The sequence below is a fragment of the Diceros bicornis genome, chromosome 27, assembly GCF_020826845.1.
Source record: "Diceros bicornis minor isolate mBicDic1 chromosome 27, mDicBic1.mat.cur, whole genome shotgun sequence".
In the NCBI taxonomy this organism is placed as follows: domain Eukaryota; kingdom Metazoa; phylum Chordata; class Mammalia; order Perissodactyla; family Rhinocerotidae; genus Diceros; species Diceros bicornis.
This window is the reverse complement of record NC_080766.1, coordinates 1,144,294-1,170,472: the sequence shown is the minus strand read 5'-3', so window position 1 is coordinate 1,170,472 and position 26,179 is coordinate 1,144,294.

Here is a 26,179-nt window from a genome sequence, read left to right as displayed (position 1 = left end):
AGCTAAACTTGGTATGTGTCCAACTCCTAGAAATAACTTCATGCCCCATCTCCCTTACTTCCAGCTAGTAAGGATCACATAATTCCTAACAAAGTTTTGACACAGATTCCCAATTCGGGCATTCAGAACATATAGCACGTTGCTGTAAGCAAGCACATTCTCATTCAAAGATGCAAGTTACTATGTAGGAACAAGTTTGTATAGGTATTTCAAAGATGCCCAGAACTGAGCTAAACTTGGTATGTGTCCAACTCCTAGAAATAACTTCATGCCCCATCTCCCTTACTTCCAGCTAGTAAGGATCACATAATTCCTAACAAAGTTTTGACACAGATTCCCAATTCGGGCATTCAGAACATATAGCACGTTGCTGTAAGCAAGCACATTCTCATTCAAAGTTGCAAGTTACTATGTAGGAACAAGTTTGTATAGGTATTTCAAAGATGCCCAGAACTGAGCTAAACTTGGTATGTGTCCAACTCCTAGAAATAACTTCATGCCCCATCTCCCTTACTTCCAGCTAGTAAGGATCACATAATTCCTAACAAAGTTTTGACACAGATTGCCAATTCGGGCATTCAGAACATATAGCACGTTGCTGTAAGCAAGCACATTTTCATTCAAAGTTGCAAGTTACTAGGTAGGAACAAGTTTGTATAGGTATTTCAAAGATGCCCAGAACTGAGCTAAACTTGGTATGTGTCCAACTCCTAGAAATAACTTCATGCCCCATCTCCCTTACTTCGAGCTAGTAAGGATCACATAATTCCTAACAAAGTTTTGACACAGATTCCCTATTCGGGCATTCAGAACATATAGGACGTTGCTATAAGCAAGCAGATTCTCATTCAAAGATGCAAGTTACTAGGTAGGAACAAGTTTGTATAGGTATTTCAAAGATGCCCAGAACTGAGCTCAACTGGGTATGTGTCCAACTCCTAGAAATAACTTCATGCCCCATCTCCCTTACTTCCAGCTAGTAAGGATCACATAATTCCTAACAAAGTTTTGACACAGATTCCCAATTCGGGCATTCAGAACATATAGCACGTTGCTGTAAGCAAGCACATTCTCATTCAAAGTTGCAAGTTACTATGTAGGAACAAGTTTGTATAGGTATTTCAAAGATGCCCAGAACTGAGCTAAACTTGGTATGTGTCCAACTCCTAGAAATAACTTCATGCCCCATCTCCCTTACTTCCAGCTAGTAAGGATCACATAATTCCTAACAAAGTTTTGACACAGATTGCCAATTCGGGCATTCAGAACATATAGCACGTTGCTGTAAGCAAGCACATTTTCATTCAAAGTTGCAAGTTACTATGTAGGAACAAGTTTGTATAGGTATTTCAAAGATGCCCAGAACTGAGCTAAACTTGGTATGTGTCCAACTCCTAGAAATAACTTCTTGCCCCATCTCCCTTACTTCGAGCTAGTAAGGATCAAATAATTCCTAACAAAGTTTTGACACAGATTCCCTATTCGGGCATTCAGAACATATAGCACGTTGCTATAAGCAAGCAGATTCTCATTCAAAGATGCAAGTTACTATGTAGGAACAAGTGTGTATAGGTATTTCAAAGATGCCCAGAACTGAGCTAGACTTGGTATGTGTCCAACTCCTAGAAATAACTTCATGCCCCATCTCCCTTACTTCCAGCTAGTAAGGATCACATAATTCCTAACAAAGTTTTGACACAGATTCCCAATTCGGGCATTCAGAACATATAGCACGTTGCTGTAAGCAAGCACATTCTCATTCAAAGATGCAAGTTACTAGGTAGGAACAAGTTTGTATAGGTATTTCAAAGATGCCCAGAACTGAGCTAAACTTGGTATGTGTCCAACTCCTAGAAATAACTTCATGCCCCATCTCCCTTACTTCCAGCTAGTAAGGATCACATAATTCCTAACAAAGTTTTGACACAGATTCCCAATTCGGGCATTCAGAACATATAGCACGTTGCTGTAAGCAAGCAGATTCCCATTCAAAGATGCAAGTTACTATGTAGGAACAAGTTTGTATAGGTATTTCAAAGATGCCCAGAACTGAACTAGACTTGCTATGTGTCCAACTCCTAGAAATAACTTCATGCCCCATCTCCCTTACTTCCAGCTAGTAAGGATCACATAATTCCTAACAAAGTTTTGACACAGATTCCCAATTCGGGCATTCAGAACATATAGCACGTTGCTGTAAGCAAGCACATTCTCATTCAAAGATGCAAGTTACTATGTAGGAACAAGTTTGTATAGGTATTTCAAAGATGCCCAGAACTGAGCTAAACGTTGTATGTGTCCAACTCCTAGAAATAACTTCATGCACCATCTCCCTTACTTCCAGCTAGTAAGGATCACATAATTCCTAACAAAGTTTGGACACAGATTCCCTATTCGGGCATTCAGAACATATAGCACGTTGCTGCAAGCAAGCACATTCTCATTCAAAGATGCAAGTTACTATGTAGGAATAAGTTTGTATAGGTATTTCAAAGATGCCCAGAACTGAGCTAAACTTGGTATGTGTCCAACTCCAAGAAATAACTTCATGCCCCATCTCCCTTACTTCCAGCTAGTAAGGATCACATAATTCCTAACAAAGTTTTGACAGAGCTTCCCTATTCGGGCATTCAGAACATATAGCACGTTGCTGTAAGCAAGCACATTTTCATTCAAAGTTGCAAGTTACTAGGTAGGAACAAGTTTGTATAGGTATTTCAAAGATGCCCAGAACTGAGCTAAACTTGGTATGTGTCCAACTCCTAGAAATAACTTCATGCCCCATCTCCCTTACTTCGAGCTAGTAAGGATCACATAATTCCTAACAAAGTTTTGACACAGATTCCCTATTCGGGCATTCAGAACATATAGCACGTTGCTATAAGCAAGCAGATTCTCATTCAAAGATGCAAGTTACTAGGTAGGAACAAGTTTGTATAGGTATTTCAAAGATGCCCAGAACTGAGCTCAACTTGGTATGTGTCCAACTCCTAGAAATAACTTCATGCCCCATCTCCCTTAATTCCAGCTAGTAAGGATCACATAATTTCTAACAAAGTTTTGACACAGATTCCCTATTCGGGCATTCAGAACATATAGCACGTTGCTGCAATCAAGCACATTCTCATTCAAAGATGCAAGTTACTAGGTAGGAACAAGTTTGTATAGGTATTTCAAAGATGCCCAGAACTGAGATAAACTTGGTATGTGTCCAACTCCAAGAAATAACATCATGCTCCATCTCCCTTACTTCCAGCTAGTAAGGATCACATAATTCCTAACAAAGTTTTGACACAGATTCCCTATTCGGGCATTCAGAACATATAGCACGTTGCTGCAAGCAAGCACATTCTCATTCAAAGTTGCAAGTTACTATGTAGGAACAAGTTTGTATAGGTATTTCAAAGATGCCCAGAACTGAGCTAGACTTGGTATGTGTCCAACTCCTAGAAATAACTTCATGCCCCATCTCCCTTACTTCCAGCTAGTAAGGATCACATAATTCCTAACAAAGTTTTGACACAGATTCCCAATTCGGGCATTCAGAACATATAGCACGTTGCTGTAAGCAAGCAGATTCTCATTCAAAGATGCAAGTTACTATGTAGGAACAAGTTTGTATAGGTATTTCAAAGATGCCCAGAACTGAGCTAAACTTGGTATGTGTCCAACTCCTAGAAATAACTTCATGCCCCATCTCCCTTACTTCCAGCTAGTAAGGATCACATAATTCCTAACAAAGTTTTGACACAGATTCCCAATTCGGGCATTCAGAACATATAGCACGTTGCTGTAAGCAAGCAGATTCCCATTCAAAGATGCAAGTTACTATGTAGGAACAAGTTTGTATAGGTATTTCAAAGATGCCCAGAACTGAGCTAGACTTGCTATGTGTCCAACTCCTAGAAATAACTTCATGCCCCATCTCCCTTACTTCCAGCTAGTAAGGATCACATAATTCCTAACAAAGTTTTGACACAGATTCCCAATTCGGGCATTCAGAACATATAGCACGTTGCTGTAAGCAAGCACATTCTCATTCAAAGATGCAAGTTACTATGTAGGAACAAGTTTGTATAGGTATTTCAAAGATGCCGAGAACTGAGCTAAACTTGGTATGTGTCCAACTCCTAGAAATAACTTCATGCTCCATCTCCCTTACTTCCAGCTAGTAAGGATGACATAATTCCTAACAAAGTTTTGACACAGATTCCCAATTCGGGCATTCAGAACATATAGCACGTTGCTGTAAGCAAGCACATTTTCATTCAAAGTTGCAAGTTACTATGTAGGAACAAGTTTGTATAGGTATTTCAAAGATGCCCAGAACTGAGCTAGACTTGGTATGTGTCCAACTCCTAGAAATACCTTCATGCCCCATCTCCCTTACTTCCAGCTAGTAAGGATCACATAATTCCTAACAGTTTTGGCACAGATTCCCAATTCGGGCATTCAGAACATATAGCACGTTGCTGTAAGCAAGCACATTCTCATTCAAAGATGCAAGTTACTATGTAGGAACAAGTTTGTATAGGTATTTCAAAGATGCCCAGAACTGAGCTAAACTTGGTATGTGTCCAACTCCTAGAAATAACTTCATGCCCCATCTCCCTTACTTCCAGCTAGTAAGGATCACATAATTCCTAACAAAGTTTTGACACAGATTCCCTATTCGGGCATTCAGAACATATAGCACGTTGCTGCAAGGAAGCACATTCTCATTCAAAGATGCAAGTTACTATGTAGGAACAAGTTTGTATAGGTATTTCAAAGATGCCCAGAACTGAGCTAAACTTGGTATGTGTCCAACTCCAAGAAATAACTTCATGCCCCATCTCCCTTACTTCCAGCTAGTAAGGATCACATAATTCCTAACAAAGTTTTGACAGAGCTTCCCTATTCGAGCATTCAGAACATATAGCACGTTGCTGTAAGCAAGCACATTTTCATTCAAAGTTGCAAGTTACTAGGTAGGAACAAGTTTGTATAGGTATTTCAAAGATGCCCAGAACTGAGCTAAACTTGGTATGTGTCCAACTCCTAGAAATAACTTCATGCCCCATCTCCCTTACTTCGAGCTAGTAAGGATCACATAATTCCTAACAAAGTTTTGACACAGATTCCCTATTCGGGCATTCAGAACATATAGCACGTTGCTATAAGCAAGCAGATTCTCATTCAAAGATGCAAGTTACTAGGTAGGAACAAGTTTGTATAGGTATTTCAAAGATGCCCAGAACTGAGCTCAACTTGGTATGTGTCCAACTCCTAGAAATAACTTCATGCCCCATCTCCCTTACTCCCAGCTAGTAAGGATCACATAATTTCTAACAAAGTTTTGACACAGATTCCCTATTCGGGCATTCAGAACATATAGCACGTTGCTGCAATCAAGCACATTCTCATTCAAAGATGGAAGTTACTAGGTAGGAACAAGTTTGTATAGGTATTTCAAAGATGCCCAGAACTGAGCTAAACTTGGTATGTGTCCAACTCCAAGAAATAACTTCATGCTCCATCTCCCTTACTCCCAGCTAGTAAGGATCACATAATTCCTAACAAAGTTTTGACACAGATTCCCTATTCGGGCATTCAGAACATACAGCACGTTGCTGCAAGCAAGCACATTCTCATTCAAAGTTGCAAGTTACTATGTAGGAACAAGTTTGTATAGGTATTTCAAAAATGCCCAGAACTGAACTAAACTTGGTATGTGTCCAACTCCTAGAAATAACTTCATGCCCCATCTCCCTTACTTCCAGCTAGTAAGGATCACATAATTCCTAACAAAGTTTTGACACAGATTCCCAATTCGGGCATTCAGAACATATAGCACGTTGCTGTAAGCAAGCACATTCTCATTCAAAGTTGCAAGTTACTATGTAGGAACAAGTTTGTATAGGTATTTCAAAGATGCCCAGAACTGAGCTAAACTTGGTATGTGTCCAACTCCTAGAAATAACTTCATGCCCCATCTCCCTTACTTCCAGCTAGTAAGGATCACATAATTCCTAACAAAGTTTGACACAGATTCCCAATTCGGGCATTCAGAACATATAGCACGTTGCTGTAAGCAAGCACATTCTCATTCAAAGATGCAAGTTACTAAGTAGGAACAAGTTTGTATAGGTATTTCAAAGATGCCCAGAACTGAGCTAAACTTGCTATGTGTCCAACTCCTAGAAATAACTTCATGCCCCATCTCCCTTACTTCCAGCTAGTAAGGATCACATAATTCCTAACAAAGTTTTGACACAGATTCCCAATTCGGGCATTCAGAACATATAGCACGTTGCTGTAAGCAAGCACATTTTCATTCAAAGTTGCAAGTTAGTATGTAGGAACAAGTTTGTATAGGTATTTCAAAGATGCCCAGAACTGAGCTAAACTTGGTATGTGTCCAACTCCTAGAAATAACTTCATGCCCCATCTCCCTTACTTCCAGCTAGTAAGGATCACATAATTCCTAACAAAGTTTTGACACAGATTCCCAATTCGGGCATTCAGAACATATAGCACGTTGGTGTAAGCAAGCACATTTTCATTCAAAGTTGCAAGTTAGTATGTAGGAACAAGTTTGTATAGGTATTTCAAAGATGCCCAGAACTGAGCTAAACTTGGTATGTGTCCAACTCCTAGAAATAACTTCATGCCCCATCTCCCTTACTTCCAGCTAGTAAGGATCACATAATTCCTAACAAAGTTTTGACACAGATTCCCAATTCGGGCATTCAGAACATATAGCACGTTGGTGTAAGCAAGCACATTTTCATTCAAAGTTGCAAGTTAGTATGTAGGAACAAGTTTGTATAGGTATTTCAAAGATGCCCAGAACTGAGCTAAACTTGGTATGTGTCCAACTCCTAGAAATAACTTCATGCCCCATCTCCCTTACTTCCAGCTAGTAAGGATCACATAATTCCTAACAAAGTTTTGACACAGATTCCCAATTCGGGCATTCAGAACATATAGCACGTTGCTGTCAGCAAGCAGATTCTCATTCAAAGATGCAAGTTACTATGTAGGAACAAGTTTGTATAGGCATTTCAAAGATGCCCAGAACTGAGCTAAACTTGGTATGTGTCCAACTCCTAGAAATAACTTCATGCCCCATCTCCCTTACTTCCAGCTAGTAAGGATCACATAATTCCTAACAAAGTTTTGACACAGATTCCCAATTCGGGCATTCAGAACATATAGCACGTTGCTGTAAGCAAGCACATCTCATTCAAAGTTGCAAGTTACTATGTAGGAACAAGTTTGTATAGGTATTTCAAAGATGCCCAGAACTGAGCTAAACTTGGTATGTGTCCAACTCCTAGAAATAACTTCATGCCCCATCTCCCTTACTTCCAGCTAGTAAGGATCACATAATTCCTAACAAAGTTTTGACACAGATTGCCAATTCGGGCATTCAGAACATATAGCACGTTGCTGTAAGCAAGCACATTTTCATTCAAAGTTGCAAGTTACTATGTAGGAACAAGTTTGTATAGGTATTTCAAAGATGCCCAGAACTGAGCTAAACTTGGTATGTGTCCAACTCCTAGAAATAACTTCTTGCCCCATCTCCCTTACTTCGAGCTAGTAAGGATCAAATAATTCCTAACAAAGTTTTGACACAGATTCCCTATTCGGGCATTCAGAACATATAGCACGTTGCTATAAGCAAGCAGATTCTCATTCAAAGATGCAAGTTACTATGTAGGAACAAGTTTGTATAGGTATTTCAAAGATGCCCAGAACTGAGCTAGACTTGGTATGTGTCCAACTCCTAGAAATAACTTCATGCCCCATCTCCCTTACTTCCAGCTAGTAAGGATCACATAATTCCTAACAAAGTTTTGACACAGATTCCCAATTCGGGCATTCAGAACATATAGCACGTTGCTGTAAGCAAGCACATTCTCATTCAAAGATGCAAGTTACTAGGTAGGAACAAGTTTGTATAGGTATTTCAAAGATGCCCAGAACTGAGCTAAACTTGGTATGTGTCCAAGTCCTAGAAATAACTTCATGCCCCATCTCCCTTACTTCCAGCTAGTAAGGATCACATAATTCCTAACAAAGTTTTGACACAGATTCCCAATTCGGGCATTCAGAACATATAGCACGTTGCTGTAAGCAAGCACATTCTCATTCAAAGATGCAAGTTACTATGTAGGAACAAGTTTGTATAGGTATTTCAAAGATGCCCAGAACTGAGCTAAACGTTGTATGTGTCCAACTCCTAGAAATAACTTCATGCACCATCTCCCTTACTTCCAGCTAGTAAGGATCACATAATTCCTAACAAAGTTTGGACACAGATTCCCTATTCGGGCATTCAGAACATATAGCACGTTGCTGCAAGCAAGCACATTCTCATTCAAAGATGCAAGTTACTATGTAGGAATAAGTTTGTATAGGTATTTCAAAGATGCCCAGAACTGAGCTAAACTTGGTATGTGTCCAACTCCAAGAAATAACTTCATGCCCCATCTCCCTTACTTCCAGCTAGTAAGGATCACATAATTCCTAACAAAGTTTTGACAGAGCTTCCCTATTCGGGCATTCAGAACATATAGCACGTTGCTGTAAGCAAGCACATTTTCATTCAAAGTTGCAAGTTACTAGGTAGGAACAAGTTTGTATAGGTATTTCAAAGATGCCCAGAACTGAGCTAAACTTGGTATGTGTCCAACTCCTAGAAATAACTTCATGCCCCATCTCCCTTACTTCGAGCTAGTAAGGATCACATAATTCCTAACAAAGTTTTGACACAGATTCCCTATTCGGGCATTCAGAACATATAGCACGTTGCTATAAGCAAGCAGATTCTCATTCAAAGATGCAAGTTACTAGGTAGGAACAAGTTTGTATAGGTATTTCAAAGATGCCCAGAACTGAGCTCAACTTGGTATGTGTCCAACTCCTAGAAATAACTTCATGCCCCATCTCCCTTAATTCCAGCTAGTAAGGATCACATAATTTCTAACAAAGTTTTGACACAGATTCCCTATTCGGGCATTCAGAACATATAGCACGTTGCTGCAATCAAGCACATTCTCATTCAAAGATGCAAGTTACTAGGTAGGAACAAGTTTGTATAGGTATTTCAAAGATGCCCAGAACTGAGATAAACTTGGTATGTGTCCAACTCCAAGAAATAACATCATGCTCCATCTCCCTTACTTCCAGCTAGTAAGGATCACATAATTCCTAACAAAGTTTTGACACAGATTCCCTATTCGGGCATTCAGAACATATAGCACGTTGCTGCAAGCAAGCACATTCTCATTCAAAGTTGCAAGTTACTATGTAGGAACAAGTTTGTATAGGTATTTCAAAGATGCCCAGAACTGAGCTAGACTTGGTATGTGTCCAACTCCTAGAAATAACTTCATGCCCCATCTCCCTTACTTCCAGCTAGTAAGGATCACATAATTCCTAACAAAGTTTTGACACAGATTCCCAATTCGGGCATTCAGAACATATAGCACGTTGCTGTAAGCAAGCAGATTCTCATTCAAAGATGCAAGTTACTATGTAGGAACAAGTTTGTATAGGTATTTCAAAGATGCCCAGAACTGAGCTAAACTTGGTATGTGTCCAACTCCTAGAAATAACTTCATGCCCCATCTCCCTTACTTCCAGCTAGTAAGGATCACATAATTCCTAACAAAGTTTTGACACAGATTCCCAATTCGGGCATTCAGAACATATAGCACGTTGCTGTAAGCAAGAACATTCTCATTCAAAGATGCAAGTTACTATGTAGGAACAAGTTTGTATAGGTATTTCAAAGATGCCCAGAACTGAGCTAAACTTGGTATGTGTCCAACTCCTAGAAATAACTTCATGCCCCATCTCCCTTACTTCCAGCTAGTAAGGATCACATAATTCCTAACAAAGTTTTGACACAGATTCCCAATTCGGGCATTCAGAACATATAGCACGTTGCTGTAAGCAAGCAGATTCCCATTCAAAGATGGAAGTTACTATGTAGGAACAAGTTTGTATAGGTATTTCAAAGATGCCCAGAACTGAGCTAGACTTGCTATGTGTCCAACTCCTAGAAATAACTTCATGCCCCATCTCCCTTACTTCCAGCTAGTAAGGATCACATAATTCCTAACAAAGTTTTGACACAGATTCCCAATTCGGGCATTCAGAACATATAGCACGTTGCTGTAAGCAAGCACATTCTCATTCAAAGATGCAAGTTACTATGTAGGAACAAGTTTGTATAGGTATTTCAAAGATGCCGAGAACTGAGCTAAACTTGGTATGTGTCCAACTCCTAGAAATAACTTCATGCTCCATCTCCCTTACTTCCAGCTAGTAAGGATGACATAATTCCTAACAAAGTTTTGACACAGATTCCCAATTCGGGCATTCAGAACATATAGCACGTTGCTGTAAGCAAGCACATTTTCATTCAAAGTTGCAAGTTACTATGTAGGAACAAGTTTGTATAGGTATTTCAAAGATGCCCAGAACTGAGCTAAACTTGGTATGTGTCCAACTCCTAGAAATACCTTCATGCCCCATCTCCCTTACTTCCAGCTAGTAAGGATCACATAATTCCTAACAGTTTTGGCACAGATTCCCAATTCGGGCATTCAGAACATATAGCACGTTGCTGTAAGCAAGCACATTCTCATTCAAAGATGCAAGTTACTATGTAGGAACAAGTTTGTATAGGTATTTCAAAGATGCCCAGAACTGAGCTAAACTTGGTATGTGTCCAACTCCTAGAAATAACTTCATGCCCCATCTCCCTTACTTCCAGCTAGTAAGGATCACATAATTCCTAACAAAGTTTTGACACAGATTCCCTATTCGGGCATTCAGAACATATAGCACGTTGCTGCAAGGAAGCACATTCTCATTCAAAGATGCAAGTTACTATGTAGGAACAAGTTTGTATAGGTATTTCAAAGATGCCCAGAACTGAGCTAAACTTGGTATGTGTCCAACTCCAAGAAATATCTTCATGCCCCATCTCCCTTACTTCCAGCTAGTAAGGATCACATAATTCCTAACAAAGTTTTGACAGAGCTTCCCTATTCGAGCATTCAGAACATATAGCACGTTGCTGTAAGCAAGCACATTTTCATTCAAAGTTGCAAGTTACTAGGTAGGAACAAGTTTGTATAGGTATTTCAAAGATGCCCAGAACTGAGCTAAACTTGGTATGTGTCCAACTCCTAGAAATAACTTCATGCCCCATCTCCCTTACTTCGAGCTAGTAAGGATCACATAATTCCTAACAAAGTTTTGACACAGATTCCCTATTCGGGCATTCAGAACATATAGCACGTTGCTATAAGCAAGCAGATTCTCATTCAAAGATGCAAGTTACTAGGTAGGAACAAGTTTGTATAGGTATTTCAAAGATGCCCAGAACTGAGCTCAACTTGGTATGTGTCCAACTCCTAGAAATAACTACATGCCCCATCTCCCTTACTTCCAGCTAGTAAGGATCACATAATTTCTAACAAAGTTGTGACACAGATTCCCTATTCGGGCATTCAGAACATATAGCACGTTGCTGCAATCAAGCACATTCTCATTCAAAGATGGAAGTTACTAGGTAGGAACAAGTTTGTATAGGTATTTCAAAGATGCCCAGAACTGAGCTAAACTTGGTATGTGTCCAACTCCAAGAAATAACTTCATGCTCCATCTCCCTTACTTCCAGCTAGTAAGGATCACATAATTCCTAACAAAGTTTTGACACAGATTCCCTATTCGGGCATTCAGAACATACAGCACGTTGCTGCAAGCAAGCACATTCTCATTCAAAGTTGCAAGTTACTATGTAGGAACAAGTTTGTATAGGTATTTCAAAAATGCCCAGAACTGAACTAAACTTGGTATGTGTCCAACTCCTAGAAATAACTTCATGCCCCATCTCCCTTACTTCCAGCTAGTAAGGATCACATAATTCCTAACAAAGTTTTGACACAGATTCCCAATTCGGGCATTCAGAACATATAGCACGTTGCTGTAAGCAAGCACATTCTCATTCAAAGTTGCAAGTTACTATGTAGGAACAAGTTTGTATAGGTATTTCAAAGATGCCCAGAACTGAGCTAAACTTGGTATGTGTCCAACTCCTAGAAATAACTTCATGCCCCATCTCCCTTACTTCCAGCTAGTAAGGATCACATAATTCCTAACAAAGTTTTGACACAGATTCCCAATTCGGGCATTCAGAACATATAGCACGTTGCTGTAAGCAAGCACATTCTCATTCAAAGATGCAAGTTACTAAGTAGGAACAAGTTTGTATAGGTATTTCAAAGATGCCCAGAACTGAGCTAAACTTGCTATGTGTCCAACTCCTAGAAATAACTTCATGCCCCATCTCCCTTACTTCCAGCTAGTAAGGATCACATAATTCCTAACAAAGTTTTGACACAGATTCCCAATTCGGGCATTCAGAACATATAGCACGTTGCTGTAAGCAAGCACATTTTCATTCAAAGTTGCAAGTTAGTATGTAGGAACAAGTTTGTATAGGTATTTCAAAGATGCCCAGAACTGAGCTAAACTTGGTATGTGTCCAACTCCTAGAAATAACTTCATGCCCCATCTCCCTTACTTCCAGCTAGTAAGGATCACATAATTCCTAACAAAGTTTTGACACAGATTCCCAATTCGGGCATTCAGAACATATAGCACGTTGGTGTAAGCAAGCACATTTTCATTCAAAGTTGCAAGTTAGTATGTAGGAACAAGTTTGTATAGGTATTTCAAAGATGCCCAGAACTGAGCTAAACTTGGTATGTGTCCAACTCCTAGAAATAACTTCATGCCCCATCTCCCTTACTTCGAGCTAGTAAGGATCACATAATTCCTAACAAAGTTTTGACACAGATTCCCAATTCGGGCATTCAGAACATATAGCACGTTGCTGTCAGCAAGCAGATTCTCATTCAAAGATGCAAGTTACTATGTAGGAACAAGTTTGTATAGGCATTTCAAAGATGCCCAGAACTGAGCTAAACTTGGTATGTGTCCAACTCCTAGAAATAACTTCATGCCCCATCTCCCTTACTTCCAGCTAGTAAGGATCACATAATTCCTAACAAAGTTTTGACACAGATTCCCAATTCGGGCATTCAGAACATATAGCACGTTGCTGTAAGCAAGCACATTTTCATTCAAAGTTGCAAGTTACTATGTAGGAACAAGTTTGTATAGGTATTTCAAAGATGCCCAGAACTGAGCTAAACTTGGTATGTGTCCAACTCCTAGAAATAACTTCATGCCCCATCTCCCTTACTTCCAGCTAGTAAGATTCACATAATTCCTAACAAAGTTTTGACACAGATTGCCAATTCGGGCATTCAGAACATATAGCACGTTGCTGTAAGCAAGCACATTCTCATTCAAAGTTGCAAGTTACTATGTAGGAACAAGTTTGTATAGGTATTTCAAAGATGCCCAGAACTGAGCTAAACTTGGTATGTGTCCAACTCCTAGAAATAACTTCATGCCCCATCTCCCTTACTTCCAGCTAGTAAGGATCACATAATTCCTAACAAAGTTTTGACACAGATTCCCAATTCGGGCATTCAGAACATATAGCACGTTGCTGTAAGCAAGCACATTCTCATTCAAAGTTGCAAGTTACTATGTAGGAACAAGTTTGTATAGGTATTTCAAAGATGCCCAGAACTGAGCTAAACTTGGTATGTGTCCAACTCCTAGAAATAACTTCATGCCCCATCTCCCTTACTTCCAGCTAGTAAGGATCACATAATTCCTAACAAAGTTTTGACACAGATTCCCTATTCGGGCATTCAGAACATATAGCACGTTGCTGCAAGCAAGCACATTCTCATTCAAAGTTGCAAGTTACTATGTAGGAACAAGTTTGTATAGGTATTTCAAAGATGCCCAGAACTGAGCTAAACTTGGTATGTCTCCAACTCCAAGAAATAACTTCATGCCCCATCTCCCTTACTTCCAGCTAGTAAGGATCACATAATTCCTAACAAAGTTTTGACACAGATTCCCAATTCGGGCATTCAGAACATGTAGCACGTTGCTGTAAGCAAGCACATTCTCATTCAAAGTTGCAAGTTACTATGTAGGAACAAGTTTGTATAGGTATTTCAAAGATGCCCAGAACTGAGCTAAACTTGGTATGTGTCCAACTCCTAGAAATAACTTCATGCCCCATCTCCCTTACTTCCAGCTAGTAAGGATCACATAATTCCTAACAAAGTTTTGACACAGATTCCCAATTCGGGCATTCAGAACATGTAGCACGTTGCTGTAAGCAAGCACATTCTCATTCAAAGTTGCAAGATACTATGTAGGAACAAGTTTGTATAGGTATTTCAAAGATGCCCAGAACTGAGCTAAACTTGGTATGTGTCCAACTCCTAGAAATAACTTCATGCCCCATCTCCCTTACTTCCAGCTAGTAAGGATCACATAATTCCTAACAAAGTTTTGACACAGATTCCCTATTCGGGCATTCAGAACATATAGCACGTTGCTGTAAGCAAGCAGATTCTCATTCAAAGATGCAAGTTACTATGTAGGAACAAGTTTGTATAGGTATTTCAAAGATGCCCAGAACTGAGCTAAACTTGGTATGTGTCCAACTCCTAGAAATAACTTCATGCCCCATCTCCCTTACTTCCAGCTAGTAAGGATCACATAATTCCTAACAATGTTTTCACACAGATTCCCAATTCGGGCATTCAGAACATATAGCACGTTGGTGTAAGCAAGCACATTTTCATTCAAAGTTGCAAGTTACTATGTAGGAACAAGTTTGTATAGGTATTTCAAAGATGCCCAGAACTGAGCTAAACTTGGTATCTGTCCAACTCCTAGAAATAACTTCATGCCCCATCTCCCTTACTTCCAGCTAGTAAGGATCACATAATTCCTAACAAAGTTTTGACACAGATTCCCAATTCGGGCATTCAGAACATATAGCACGTTGGTGTAAGCAAGCACATTCTCATTCAAAGTTGCAAGTTACTATGTAGGAACAAGTTTGTATAGGTATTTCAAAGATGCCCAGAACTGAGCTAAACTTGGTATGTCTCCAACTCCTAGAAATAACTTCATGCCCCATCTCCCTTACTTCCAGCTAGTAAGGATCACATAATTCCTAACAAAGTTTTGACACAGATTCCCAATTCGGGCATTCAGAACATATGGCACGTTGCTGTAAGCAAGCAGATTCCCATTCAAAGATGCAAGTTACTATGTAGGAACAAGTTTGTATAGGTATTTCAAAGATGCCCAGAACTGAGCTAGCCTTGCTATGTGTCCAACTCCTAGAAATAACTTCATGCCCCATCTCCCTTACTTCCAGCTAGTAAGGATCACATAATTCCTAACAAAGTTTTGACACAGATTCCCAATTCGGGCATTCAGAACATATAGCACGTTGCTGTAAGCAAGCACATTCTCATTCAAAGATGCAAGTTACTATGTAGGAACAAGTTTGTATAGGTATTTCAAAGATGCCCAGAACTGAGCTAAACTTGGTATGTGTCCAACTCCTAGAAATAACTTCATGCCCCATCTCCCTTACTTCCAGCTAGTAAGGATCACATAATTCCTAACAAAGTTTTGACACAGATTGCCAATTCGGGCATACAGAACATATAGCACGTTGCTGTAAGCAAGCACATTCTCATTCAAAGATGCAAGTTACTATGTAGGAACAAGTTTGTATAGGTATTTCAAAGATGCCCTGAACTGAGCTAAACTTGGTATGTGTCCAACTCCTAGAAATAACTACATGCCCCATCTCCCTTACTTCCAGCTAGTAAGGATCACATAATTCCTAACAAAGTTTTGACACAGATTCCCAATTCGGGCATTCAGAACATATAGCACGTTGCTGTAAGCAAGAACATTCTCATTCAAAGATGCAAGTTACTATGTAGGAACAAGTTTGTATAGGTATTTCAAAGATGCCCAGAACTGAGCTAAACTTGGTATGTGTCCAACTCCTAGAAATAACTTCATGCCCCATCTCCCTTACTTCCAGCTAGTAAGGATCACATAATTCCTAAAAAAGTTTTGACACAGATTGCCAATTCGGGCATTCAGAACATATGGCACGTTGCTGTAAGCAAGCAGATTCCCATTCAAAGATGCAAGTTACTATGTAGGAACAAGTTTGTATAGGTATTTCAAAGATGCCCAGAACTGAGCTAGACTTGCTATGTGTCCAACTCCTAGAAATAACTTCATGCCCCATCTCCCTTACTTCCAGCTAGTAAGGATCACATAATTCCTAACAAAGTTTTGACACAGATTCCCAATTCGGGCATTCAGAACATATAGCACGTTGCTGTAAGCAAGCACATTCTCATTCAAAGATGCAAGTTACTATGTAGGAACAAGTTTGTATAGGTATTTCAAAGATGCCCAGAACTGAGCTAAACTTGGTATGTGTCCAACTCCTAGAAATAACTTCATGCTCCATTTCCCTTACTTCCAGCTAGTAAGGATGACATAATTCCTAACAAAGTTTTGACACAGATTCCCAATTCGGGCATTCAGAACATATAGCACGTTGCTGTAAGCAAGCACATTTTCATTCAAAGTTGCAAGTTACTATGTAGGAACAAGTTTGTATAGGTATTTCAAAGATGCCCAGAACTGAGCTAAACTTGGTATGTGTCCAACTCCTAGAAATAACTTCATGCCCCATCTCCCTTACTTCCAGCTAGTAAGGATCACATAATTCCTAACAAAGTTTTGACACAGATTCCCAATTCGGGCATTCAGAACATATAGCACGTTGCTGTAAGCAAGCACATTTTCATTCAAAGTTGTAAGTTACTATGTAGGAACAAGTTTGTATAGGTATTTCAAAGATGCCCAGAACTGAGCTAAACTTGGTATGTGTCCAACTCCTAGAAATACCTTCATGCCCCATCTCCCTTACTTCCAGCTAGTAAGGATCACATAATTCCTAACAAAGTTTTGACACAGATTCCCAATTCGGGCATTCAGAACATATAGCACGTTGCTGTAAGCAATCACATTTTCATTCAAAGTTGCAAGTTACTATGTAGGAACAAGTTTGTATAGGTATTTCAAAGATGCCCAGAACTGAGCTAAACGTTGTATGTGTCCAACTCCTAGAAATAACTTCTTGCCCCATCTCCCTTACTTCCAGCTAGTAAGGATCACATAATTCCTAACAAAGTTTTGACACAGATTCCCTATTCGGGCATTCAGAACATATAGCACGTTGCTGCAAGCAAGCACATTTTCATTCAAAGTTGCAAGTTACTATGTAGGAACAAGTTTGTATAGGTATTTCAAAGATGCCCAGAACTGAGCTAAACGTTGTATGTGTCCAACTCCTAGAAATAACTTCATGCCCCATCTCCCTTACTTCCAGCTAGTAAGGATCACATAATTCCTAACAAAGTTTTGACACAGATTCCCTATTCGGGCATTCAGAACATATAGCACGTTGCTGCAAGCAAGCACATTTTCATTCAAAGATGCAAGTTACTATGGAGGAACAAGTTTGTATAGGTATTTCAAAGATGCCCAGAACTGAGCTAAACTTGGTATGCGTCCAACTCCTAGAAATAACTTCATGCCCCATCTCCCTTACTTCCAGCTAGTAAGGATCACATAATTCCTAACAAAGTTTTGACACAGATTCCCAATTCGGGCATTCAGAACATATAGCACGTTGCTGTAAGCAAGCACATTTTCATTCAAAGTTGCAAGTTACTATGTAGGAACAAGTTTGTATAGGTATTTCAAAGATGCCCAGAACTGAGCTAAACTTGGTATGTGTCCAACTCCTAGAAATAACTTCATGCCCCATCTCCCTTACTTCCAGCTAGTAAGGATCACATAATTCCTAACAAAGTTTTGACACAGATTGCCAATTCGGGCATTCAGAACATATAGCACGTTGCTGTAAGCAAGCACATTCTCATTCAAAGTTGCAAGTTACTATGTAGGAACAAGTTTGTATAGGTATTTCAAAGATGCCCAGAACTGAGCTAAACTTGGTATGTGTCCAACTCCTAGAAATAACTTCATGCCCCATCTCCCTTACTTCCAGCTAGTAAGGATCACATAATTCCTAACAAAGTTTTGACACAGATTCCCAATTCGGGCATTCAGAACATATAGCACGTTGCTGTAAGCAAGCACATTCTCATTCAAAGTTGCAAGTTACTATGTAGGAACAAGTTTGTATAGGTATTTCAAAGATGCCCAGAACTGAGCTAAACTTGGTATGTGTCCAACTCCTAGAAATAACTTCATGCCCCATCTCCCTTACTTCCAGCTAGTAAGGATCACATAATTCCTAACAAAGTTTTGACACAGATTCCCTATTCGGGCATTCAGAACATATAGCACGTTGCTGCAAGCAAGCACATTCTCATTCAAAGTTGCAAGTTACTATGTAGGAACAAGTTTGTATAGGTATTTCAAAGATGCCCAGAACTGAGCTAAACTTGGTATGTCTCCAACTCCAAGAAATAACTTCATGCCCCATCTCCCTTACTTCCAGCTAGTAAGGATCACATAATTCCTAACAAAGTTTTGACACAGATTCCCAATTCGGGCATTCAGAACATGTAGCACGTTGCTGTAAGCAAGCACATTCTCATTCAAAGTTGCAAGTTACTATGTAGGAACAAGTTTGTATAGGTATTTCAAAGATGCCCAGAACTGAGCTAAACTTGGTATGTGTCCAACTCCTAGAAATAACTTCATGCCCCATCTCCCTTACTTCCAGCTAGTAAGGATCACATAATTCCTAACAAAGTTTTGACACAGATTCCCAATTCGGGCATTCAGAACATGTAGCACGTTGCTGTAAGCAAGCACATTCTCATTCAAAGTTGCAAGATACTATGTAGGAACAAGTTTGTATAGGTATTTCAAAGATGCCCAGAACTGAGCTAAACTTGGTATGTGTCCAACTCCTAGAAATAACTTCATGCCCCATCTCCCTTACTTCCAGCTAGTAAGGATCACATAATTCCTAACAAAGTTTTGACACAGATTCCCTATTCGGGCATTCAGAACATATAGCACGTTGCTGTAAGCAAGCAGATTCTCATTCAAAGATGCAAGTTACTATGTAGGAACAAGTTTGTATAGGTATTTCAAAGATGCCCAGAACTGAGCTAAACTTGGTATGTGTCCAACTCCTAGAAATAACTTCATGCCCCATCTCCCTTACTTCCAGCTAGTAAGGATCACATAATTCCTAACAATGTTTTCACACAGATTCCCAATTCGGGCATTCAGAACATATAGCACGTTGGTGTAAGCAAGCACATTTTCATTCAAAGTTGCAAGTTACTATGTAGGAACAAGTTTGTATAGGTATTTCAAAGATGCCCAGAACTGAGCTAAACTTGGTATGTGTCCAACTCCTAGAAATAACTTCATGCCCCATCTCCCTTACTTCCAGCTAGTAAGGATCACATAATTCCTAACAAAGTTTTGACACAGATTCCCAATTCGGGCATTCAGAACATATAGCACGTTGGTGTAAGCAAGCACATTCTCATTGAAAGTTGCAAGTTACTATGTAGGAACAAGTTTGTATAGGTATTTCAAAGATGCCCAGAACTGAGCTAAACTTGGTATGTCTCCAACTCATAGAAATAACTTCATGCCCCATCTCCCTTACTTCCAGCTAGTAAGGATCACATAATTCCTAACAATGTTTTCACACAGATTCCCAATTCGGGCATTCAGAACATATAGCACGTTGCTGTAAGCAAGCACATTTTCATTCAAAGTTGCAAGTTACTAGGTAGGAACAAGTTTGTATAGGTATTTCAAAGATGCCCAGAACTGAGCTAAACTTGGTATGTGTCCAACTCCTAGAAATAACTTCATGCCGCATCTCCCTTACTTCAAGCTAGTAAGGATCACATAATTCCTAACAAAGTTTTGACACAGATTCCCTATTCGGGCATTCAGAACATATAGCACGTTGCTATAAGCAAGCAGATTCTCATTCAAAGATGCAAGTTACTATGTAGGAACAAGTTTGTATAGGTATTTCAAAGATGCCCAGAACTGAGCTAAACTTGGTATGTGTCCAACTCCTAGAAATAACTTCATGCCCCATCTCCCTTACTTCCAGCTAGTAAGGATCACATCATTCCTAACAAAGTTTTGACACAGATTCCCTATTCGGGCATTCAGAACATATAGCACGTTGCTGCAATCAAGCACATTCTCATGTAAAGATGGAAGTTACTAGGTAGGAACAAGTTTGTATAGGTATTTCAAAAATGCCCAGAACTGAGCTAAACTTGGTATGTGTCCAACTCCAAGAAATAACTTCATGCCCCATCTCCCTTACTTCCAGCTAGTAAGGATCACATAATTCCTAAGAAAGTTTTGACAGAGATTCCCTATTCGGGCATTCAGAACATATAGCACGTTGCTGCAAGCAAGCACATTCTCATTCAAAGTTGCAAGTTACTATGTAGGAACAAGTTTGTATAGGTATTTCAAAAATGCCCAGAACTGAGCTAAACTTGGTATGTGTCCAACTCCTAGAAATAACTTCATGCCCCATCTCCCTTACTTCCAGCTAGTAAGGATCACATAATTCCTAACAAAGTTTTGACACAGATTGCCAATTCGGGCATACAGAACATATAGCACGTTGCTGTAAGCAAGCACATTCTTATTCAAAGATGCAAGTTACTATGTAGGAACAAGTTTGTATAGGTATTTCAAAGATGCCCTGAACTGAGCTAAACTTGGTATGTGTCCAACTCCTATAAATAACTACATGCCCCATCTCCCTTACTTCCAGCTAGTAAGGATCACATAATTCCTAACAAAGTTTTGACACAGATTCCCAATTCGGGCATTCAGAACATATAGCACGTTGCTGTAAGCAATCACATTTTCATTCAAAGTTGCAAGTTACTATGTAGGAACAAGTTTGTATAGGTATTTCAAAGATGCCCAGAACTGAGCTAAACGTTGTATGTGTCCAACTCCTAGAAATAACTTCATGCCCCATCTCCCTTACTTCCAGCTAGTAAGGATCACATAATTCCTAACAAAGTTTTGACACAGATTCCCTATTCGGGCATTCAGAACATATAGCACGTTGCTGCAAGCAAGCACATTTTCATTCAAAGATGCAAGTTACCATGGAGGAACAAGTTTGTATAGGTATTTCAAAGATGCCCAGAACTGAGCTAAACTTGGTATGTGTCCAACTCCTAGAAATAACTTCATGCCCCATCTCCCTTACTTCCAGCTAGTAAGGATCACATAATTCCTAACAAAGTTTTGACACAGATTCCCAATTCGGGCATTCAGAACATATAGCACGTTGCTGTAAGCAAGCACATTTTCATTCAAAGTTGCAAGTTACTAGGTAGGAACAAGTTTGTATAGGTATTTCAAAGATGCCCAGAACTGAGCTAAACTTGGTATGTGTCCAACTCCTAGAAATAACTTCATGCCCCATCTCCCTTACTTCCAGCTAGTAAGGATCACATAATTCCTAACAAAGTTTTGACACAGATTCCCTATTCGGGCATTCAGAACATATAGCACGTTGCTATAAGCAAGCAGATTCTCATTCAAAGATGCAAGTTACAAGGTAGGAACAAGTTTGTATAGGTATTTCAAAGATGCCCAGAACTGAGCTAAACTTGGTATGTGTCCAACTCCTAGAAATAACTTCATGCCCCATCTCCCTTACTTCCAGCTAGTAAGGATCACATAATTCCTAACAAAGTTTTGACACAGATTCCCTATTCGGGCATTCAGAACATATAGCACGTTGCTGCAATCAAGCACATTCTCATGTAAAGATGGAAGTTACTAGGTAGGAACAAGTTTGTATAGGTATTTCAAAAATGCCCAGAACTGAGCTAAACTTGGTATGTGTCCAACTCCAAGAAATAACTTCATGCCCCATCTCCCTTACTTCCAGCTAGTAAGGATCACATAATTCCTAACAAAGTTTTGACACAGATTCCCTATTCGGGCATTCAGAACATATAGCACGTTGCTGCAACCAAGCACATTCTCATTCAAAGTTGCAAGTTACTATGTAGGAACAAGTTTGTATAGGTATTTCAAAAATGCCCAGAACTGAGCTAAACTTGGTATGTGTCCAACTCCTAGAAATAACTTCATGCCCCATCTCCCTTACTTCCAGCTAGTAAGGATCACATAATTCCTAACAAAGTTTTGACACAGATTGCCAATTCGGGCATACAGAACATATAGCACGTTGCTGTAAGCAAGCACATTCTCATTCAAAGATGCAAGTTACTATGTAGGAACAAGTTTGTATAGGTATTTCAAAGATGCCCTGAACTGAGCTAAACTTGGTATGTGTCCAACTCCTAGAAATAACTACATGCCCCATCTCCCTTACTTCCAGCTAGTAAGGATCACATAATTCCTAACAAAGTTTTGACGCAGATTCCCAATTCGGGCATTCAGAACATATAGCACGTTGCTGTAAGCAAGAACATTCTCATTCAAAGATGCAAGTTACTATGTAGGAACAAGTTTGTATAGGTATTTCAAAGATGCCCAGAACTGAGCTAAACTTGGTATGTGTCCAACTCCTAGAAATAACTTCATGCCCCATCTCCCTTACTTCCAGCTAGTAAGGATCACATAATTCCTAACAAAGTTTTGACACAGATTGCCAATTCGGGCATTCAGAACATATGGCACGTTGCTGTAAGCAAGCAGATTCCCATTCAAAGATGCAAGTTACTATGTAGGAACAAGTTTGTATAGGTATTTGAAAGATGCCCAGAACTGAGCTAGACTTGCTATGTGTCCAACTCCTAGAAATAACTTCATGCCCCATCTCCCTTACTTCCAGCTAGTAAGGATCACATAATTCCTAACAAAGTTTTGACACAGATTCCCAATTCGGGCATTCAGAACATATAGCACGTTGCTGTAAGCAAGCACATTCTCATTCAAAGATGCAAGTTACTATGTAGGAACAAGTTTGTATAGGTATTTCAAAGATGCCCAGAACTGAGCTAAACTTGGTATGTGTCCAACTCCTAGAAATAACTTCATGCTCCATCTCCCTTACTTCCAGCTAGTAAGGATGACATAATTCCTAACAAAGTTTTGACACAGATTCCCAATTCGGGCATTCAGAACATGTAGCACGTTGCTGTAAGCAAGCACATTCTCATTCAAAGTTGCAAGTTACTATGTAGGAACAAGTTTGTATAGGTATTTCAAAGATGCCCAGAACTGAGCTAAACTTGGTATGTGTCCAACTCCTAGAAATAACTTCATGCCCCATCTCCCTTACTTCCAGCTAGTAAGGATCACATAATTCCTAACAAAGTTTTGACACAGATTCCCAATTCGGGCATTCAGAACATATAGCACGTTGCTGTAAGCAAGCACATTTTCATTCAAAGTTGTAAGTTACTATGTAGCAACAAGTTTGTATAGGTATTTCAAAGATGCCCAGAACTGAGCTAAACTTGGTATGTGTCCAACTCCTAGAAATACCTTCATGCCCCATCTCACTTACTTCCAGCTAGTAAGGATCACATAATTCCTAACAAAGTTTTGACACAGATTCCCAATTCGGGCATTCAGAACATATAGCACGTTGCTGTAAGCAAGCACATTTTCATTCAAAGTTGCAAGTTACTATGTAGGAACAAGTTTGTATAGGTATTTCAAAGATGCCCAGAACTGAGCTAAACTTGGTATGTGTCCAACTCCTAGAAATAACTTCATGCCCCATCTCCCTTACTTCCAGCTAGTAAGGATCACATAATTCCTAACAAAGTTTTGACACAGATTCCCAATTCGGGCATTCAGAACATATAGCACGTTGCTGTAAGCAAGCACATTCTCATTCAAAGATGCAAGTTACTATGTAGGAACAAGTTTGTATAGGTATTTCAAAGATGCCCAGAACTGAGCTAAACTTGGTATGTGTCCAACTCCTAGAAATAACTTCATGCCCCATCTCCCTTACTTCCAGCTAGTAAGGATCACATAATTCCTAACAAAGTTTTGACACAGATTCCCAATTCGGGCATTCAGAACATATAGCACGTTGCTGTAAGCAAGCACATTCTCATTCAAAGATGCAAGTTACTATGTAGGAACAAGTTTGTATAGGTATTTCAAAGATGCCCAGAACTGAGCTAAACTTGGTATGTGTCCAACTCCTAGAAATAACTTCATGCCCCATCTCCCTTACTTCCAGCTAGTAAGGATCACATAATTCCTAACAAAGTTTTGACACAGATTGCCAATTCGGGCATTCAGAACATATAGCACGTTGCTGTAAGCAAGCACATTCTCATTCAAAGATGCAAGTTACTATGTAGGAACAAGTTTGTATAGGTATTTCAAAGATGCCCAGAACTGAGCTAAACTTGGTATGTGTCCAACTCCTAGAAATAACTTCATGCTCCATCTCCCTTACTTCCAGCTAGTAAGGATGACATAATTCCTAACAAAGTTTTGACACAGATTCCCAATTCGGGCATTCAGAACATATAGCACGTTGCTGTAAGCAAGCACATTTTCATTCAAAGTTGCAAGTTACTATGTAGGAACAAGTTTGTATAGGTATTTCAAAGATGCCCAGAACTGAGCTAAACTTGGTATGTGTCCAACTCCTAGAAATAACTTCATGCCCCATCTCCCTTACTTCCAGCTAGTAAGGATCACATAATTCCTAACAAAGTTTTGACACAGATTCCCAATTCGGGCATTCAGAACATATAGCACGTTGCTGTAAGCAAGCACATTTTCATTCAAAGTTGTAAGTTACTATGTAGGAACAAGTTTGTATAGGTATTTCAAAGATGCCCAGAACTGAGCTAAACTTGGTATGTGTCCAACTCCTAGAAATACCTTCATGCCCCATCTCCCTTACTTCCAGCTAGTAAGGATCACATAATTCCTAACAAAGTTTTGACACAGATTCCCAATTCGGGCATTCAGAACATATAGCACGTTGCTGTAAGCAATCACATTTTCATTCAAAGTTGCAAGTTACTATGTAGGAACAAGTTTGTATAGGTATTTCAAAGATGCCCAGAACTGAGCTAAACGTTGTATGTGTCCAACTCCTAGAAATAACTTCATGCCCCATCTCCCTTACTTCCAGCTAGTAAGGATCACATAATTCCTAACAAAGTTTTGACACAGATTCCCTATTCGGGCATTCAGAACATATAGCACGTTGCTGCAAGCAAGCACATTTTCATTCAAAGATGCAATTTACTATGGAGGAACAAGTTTGTATAGGTATTTCAAAGATGCCCAGAACTGAGCTAAACTTGGTATGCGTCCAACTCCTAGAAATAACTTCATGCCCCATCTCCCTTACTTCCAGCTAGTAAGGATCACATAATTCCTAACAAAGTTTTGACACAGATTCCCAATTCGGGCATTCAGAACATATAGCACGTTGCTGTAAGCAAGCAAATTTTCATTCAAAGTTGCAAGTTACTATGTAGGAACAAGTTTGTATAGGTATTTCAAAGATGCCCAGAACTGAGCTAAACTTGGTATGTGTCCAACTCCTAGAAATAACTTCATGCCCCATCTCCCTTACTTCCAGCTAGTAAGGATCACATAATTCCTAACAAAGTTTTGACACAGATTCCCAATTCGGGCATTCAGAACATATAGCACGTTGCTGTAAGCAAGCACATTCTCATTCAAAGATGCAAGTTACTATGTAGGAACAAGTTTGTATAGGTATTTCAAAGATGCCCAGAACTGAGCTAAACTTGGTATGTGTCCAACTCCTAGAAATAACTTCATGCCCCATCTCCCTTACTTCCAGCTAGTAAGGATCACATAATTCCTAACAAATTTTTGACACAGATTCCCAATTCGGGCATTCAGAACATATAGCACGTTGCTGTAAGCAAGCACATTCTCATTCAAAGTTGCAAGTTACTATGTAGGAACAAGTTTGTATAGGTATTTCAAAGATGCCCAGAACTGAGCTAAACTTGGTATGTGTCCAACTCCTAGAAATAACTTCATGCCCCATCTCCCTTACTTCCAGCTAGTAAGGATCACATAATTCCTAACAAAGTTTTGACACAGATTGCCAATTCGGGCATTCAGAACATATAGCACGTTGCTGTAAGCAAGCACATTCTCATTCAAAGATGCAAGTTACTATGTAGGAACA